The sequence below is a fragment of the Papaver somniferum genome, unplaced genomic scaffold (genome assembly GCF_003573695.1).
Source record: "Papaver somniferum cultivar HN1 unplaced genomic scaffold, ASM357369v1 unplaced-scaffold_10, whole genome shotgun sequence".
NCBI lineage: Eukaryota > Viridiplantae > Streptophyta > Magnoliopsida > Ranunculales > Papaveraceae > Papaver > Papaver somniferum.
In genome coordinates this window covers 13,260,896-13,266,428 of record NW_020618825.1, presented here as the reverse complement: position 1 = coordinate 13,266,428, position 5,533 = coordinate 13,260,896, and positions in this window count along the sequence as shown.

Genomic DNA, 5,533 nt, shown 5'->3' with positions numbered 1-5,533 from the left:
GAGGAAAAGGCTCCTAAAAACAGCACGCTCACTGAGCTTCATGTATCTACTATAATTCGGTGTACACGAAACATGCCAATCCAAGCAGTTATAACGATAACATCATTCTGGGGGAGCATATACACCTATCATGTATACTTCATAGAACTCGATCTTTGTGCATCCAAGCTCCCGAATTTCTGCTCCATTTCCACTGATAAAATCGATATGATTTGTCAAGTACCATTCTTTTAACTGCCTGAGCTTTCTCCTAGTCTCATCTTTCGATGCTCGCATGTTCGTTGAATGGATCTTGGCATGACTGACATTAATCACATGTGCATTAATCACATGTGCTGCGCCAAATTTTCCCGAACGTTTCCCAAAATCCTTTTTCACGTACTCTTATAGATTTCCAGCGTATACCGTTCGTTGGACTTTGATCTGTAAAGAGTGATAATTCTCAGTCTTGTGGTGTGTAAATGGGGTTGCACACAAAACTTGCAAGTATACAAGGCCAAGCTTTATAGTATAGGGATGAGTAGGGGTTAGTCCACAGGGAGTGGGAGCATACAAGAAGTTTTCCTAAGCTAGCAATGGAGACAAGGCACTATGGCAGTGAGCAGTGATGGATGAAGGCAGTGAATAGCACTAAAACAGTTAGCAAAGCAAAGCAATTAACACAAGATGGCAGCACAGCAAAGATTAAATGGCAGAGGATATAAAATAACAATAGCAGGGAACCAAGGCTGTAAGCCAAGGGCAGGGGGAGTTTGTGCGCTGATTTCAGTGCACAACAACTTCAAAATGCAAGAAAAACAGTGAAGGAAGGTAAATTTAGCAGGGAACAAAATAGAACTGAAATTAAGTGACTGTAAAAGGGATTGTGGCTAAGCTAAGGGCTTAGAATCCACCTTTGTGTCCTAGCCAAGCAGTGTGATCCTAGGTTGAGTTGAAAATCCTATGCATACATCTAGAATGGGAGGAAAACTAATTTGCTCACTAGTTTGCCCCTAGCATTGACTGTCTTTTGACAGAACAATCAATCACAAGCACTATGAGCATTAATCTCTTCCCAATGCTCAATCAAAACATACATCAGGATAACTATCCTAGCAATTCACCATTTGACAGTGCACTAGGCTCATGCTAAACTTGTGAACAACAATAAACATCATACAGGATAATTCAAACAACACACACATAACATTCAAAATAATCAACTATGATAAAGGGACTGAATTTGAAATTGTAATTAAAATTTCTTCAAATGTCTACTGGCTAGTCCAGAGATCATCCCCTGATACACCCCCCCCCCCCCCCCCCCCCCCCCCCCACACACACACACACACACACATCCCCTATTTATACATATAAGAAAAATCCCCAAAAATCAGTGAAGTTAGGGTGTACCCAAAAATCCAAAATTCACTCACCTAACACACTGATAACAACCCAATCAACCAACCCATGCTTAGAATTAGTCTTCTCTTGCTTCCCATACCGTTAATTTGCCTCTAGATCGACCTAATTTACCTATTTCACACTTTAGGGTTTCGGTTGAAAATGTGTGAAATAAGTAAAGTAGAGGGACTAGGGAGAGGGGAACAATGATGGGTTATCATTGTTTGACGCTCTGGTGATTATGGTGGTGATGGCGGAGCAGTTGGGAGAGCAGGTGGAGGAGCAGGTGGTGGAGATGGTGGTGGTATGGCGTCTGTAGAGGAATGGAGAAGATGGAGTCGATGGTTTTGGGAAGAAAGGTGCGTTTGGTTGGGTATAGGGTGTTCGATACTTGGGTGTTAGGCGGGTTCAGCGAGGTTTGATGATCTGCGACATGGAGCGATGGATGGGAAGATGGTAGGTGGATCCAACGGCGATACGGAGATAAGCGTGGAGCGATCGTCGGATGAAGGGATGTAGCAAAACGGACGACCCAAGATGGAGATGGGCGTTGCGATGTAAAGCGGGGGCTTCGGAGTTTGATGTACGATGATGGAGCGACCGTAGGATGCTGAAATGCTTCGATTTGACTGCTGAAATCCGAGACGGGCTTGGATATAGAAAATGGGTTTGGGTAAGGGTTTTGGGCCTTGGGTATGCCAAGCCCATATCTTCTTTAAGAACAATTCTTCCTCTTCAAGCCTACTTCTAGCCTTTTGGTCTTGTGCACGACATTCTTCGCGGCTTCCTTGTGTAACTCCTCCCGGCTTTTCATTACTTTTCTTCTCTTTTCGCTCCGCAATTCATCCAAACTTTATTTACAACCTAAAAATGCAAAATTAATTAATAAAAATATTTATTCTTGAAAACAAAGAAAATACAGAATATGGGACAAAATGTAGAATTAATGCACAAAAGATGAGTTAAATGCCAAGAAAAATATATAGAAATATGCACTTTTTAGCACTCATCATCTTGTGACCATGATCTTTATGATAATTGCAGTATTTGCTCTTATCACGTTTATCGCGTGTCTCCGCTGGCAAAGGACGTGGGGGGCTCAAATCCTTGCTTATTTTTTCATACAACTCTGTAAGACGTATGTTCAATGGTGTCATCTTCATATCATGATATTTCTGATATCCAGTTTCCATTCATTACCCTTGATTTTTCTCTCGAACTTCACCTCGATCGTTATGCTTTCCACTCGAACGATTCTTTGACTTGTCTTTCTTCCCATCATTTAGATGATTGGATGATCTGTTAACTTCTCATGTTTCTCGAGCTTTAGAGTCATCCTCCACTCGAGCATATTCTTCTGCTCGATCATACAGTTCATCCAGATTCTTTGGTGGTCTCTTGACCAAGGAACCGTACACACCTCTTTGATCATACTGGTATGCCTGTTTGTAAGCTTCGATGACGACTTGATCGTTGGCACCATCCACATAGGCCAACTCTTGCTTGAAGCGTCGAGTAAACTGTCTGATGTTTTCCTCCTTCCGAATCCCTAGAAGGAACAATACGTGGAATCCCTTCCGATCACGTCTGTTATACTTGTAGTGAGAGCAGAATTCGCCAACCAGCTTTTGGTAAGTACCAATTGACTGTGCCGGGAGCTGATTGAACCACATTATTGCTCCACCAGTCAGTGACTGTGGAAACATTTTGCACATCAACTCATCGTTGTACTTCCACAGAGACATGGAAGTTTCATAGTGTAAAACATGTTGATCCGGATCATCTGTTTTCTCATCGAATTCTGGCAGCTTTGGAACTTGAAAATTCATTGACGGCCATAATTCTATGATATTCAGTTTGAAAGGATCTCATGCGGCTGGATGCAACATGTCTATCCTTTGTTCTCTGGAGTGATTTTTCGACATTACTTTCTCGATCATCTTGCAAAGGCGAGCCTCCATTATTGCGTTTACATCGCCATCTGAGGAACTGTATTCCTGCTCATAATCTCGGTCCTCTAGAATATGAGTTTTATATCTCATTCTTTTCCTTTGGGGTCCAGCGGGATCTCTTCCAGCTCTTCCTTGCTCCGAACGAGCATAATAATCGTGCGAAAATTCTCCTCATCGTGCCGATCTCGAACCTCATCTTCATCATTCCTGAGACGTTTTGAATGAGTGGTGGTTATGTCCGCACTCTGTTGAGTTGTAGCTGGCCAGGTCCCTGCTCGCCGGGGTCGTACACTCCTTCGTTTAGGTAGATCTCCAGTGACCAACAGATTTTTCTCTGGTCAATCAAGATCGATCACTTCTCTGTTTCAGTCTGCAACTTGTGGGCTAATTCGACTTCCAAGGCGCTGCCATACAGACCGACCTCTCTGGTTGTTCAGATTTCCATACCTAGGTCGCGACTGGTTCTCAAGTTCTAATCTCAGGAGAGCGTTTTCTTTCTCCACCTCGTTCAGCCGATTGCGTAACAATTGTTCCTCTGTATTAAGAGTCGCGGTTCGTCCATCTCGCAGGTCATGTCGATCGCCATTCCTCCTTGATGGGTTGCTGAATACATGCCCTCTGTTTACTCGACCCCATGGGTTTTCTCAATCGGGTATTGAGCCAACATCAATTCTTTCGTCTTCGATCACCGGTTGTTTTTCTCTTCTCCGATTCAGATTCAGGGTTCTGTCACGAAAACGATCTCGATCTCGATCACGATCTAGGGCTCTGTCATGAGCACGATCTCGACCCTACCTGTTTACAATGGGTACTGCTGGAGCTGACTGAACCTCAATCTCGTGTCTTTCATCTTCGCGTCTCCTGCGTTGTTGAGAATCGCTAACATAATCGACCTTTCACGCAGTTTGTTTGACTACTTCCATAACTCGATTTTGGAAAACACGATTATCTTTTATCGACTCCCCTTAGTCGGCGCCAATGTTTGTATGGTAAAAATACCTCTACCTCAAACACGAATCTGATGTGATTATTTGATGATCGAACTGTTGCCCTTTTATCCAATTGAATAGTGTTGTGGAGGGGTGGGGTGGGGAAATTGCTTACTTTTAGGGAATTAAACCCATGCATTTAGGGTAAACCCCTGTATTTATATGTTTGTGGAGGAAATTGCTTACCTTTTAGGGTAGTAAACCCCTGTATTTATATGTTGCGAATTAGGGTCTTACTCTAATGAAACGTCTTTACATGCCCTGCATGCCTCCTGGCATAAATTGTATTCATTCTCCCTGCATGCCTCCTCAACATAAATTATATTGATTTTCCCTGCATGCCTCCTCAACATATTCTAGAATCTTCCATAACATTCCTCTGGGTTATGGAACTAGCCAAGCAAAAATTATGCAAAGGATTGGCCAAAACAAACAAGTGTACATGCCAAGCCCAAGAGGAATAATTCAATTAAGCCCACAGTGGGGAACATAAATCCGTTAGTCAAACACCATGGGGCGGAAACATCCAGTGAGCCGGCTCGGTTCAGGTAGGTGTGTGTAAACATCTTGTTGTTTAAACGCGTGGGGTGGAAAAATACCGAGGAGTATGCTAACTAAGTAAGTCGCGATGCATAGAATCAAGTGTAACTGTCGCCGGTCAGAAATGGTGGTCGTCGGCAATGGTCGTCGGAGACTTCTGCTGCTGTACCCGTCACCGGAGAAGACAACGGTAACAGCGTTATGACGCCGTTAATTGTAACGAAATATTCTTCACCTTAACGGGATATGCTGACGGTGTTATAACCTTGACGGAATATTCTTCACGGTAACATAATCTGTTGACTGGTCATCACTGCTGACATGGCATGCTGATGTGACAATCCAATGCTGACGTGGCAATCACTGACTATGCAATATTGTTAGTGTGGCGGTTTCTCAATCGACAAGTGCTGATGTGGCACCTGACACGTCAACATGGTTGCTGATGTGGCACATGACACGTCATCATGGATGATGATGCGGCACCTGACACGTCAATATGGTTGCTGATGTGGCACGTGACACATCATCATGGGTGCTGACGTGGCGCCCACCAATTGGCCCACTTTGCTAATGTGTAAACGTGATGAGGCAGTGGTGACGTGGCTCCATCTTTCCTTGACTTCGATATTTGCACATGGGCTTTTATGTATAGTGTTTGTGAGGTCT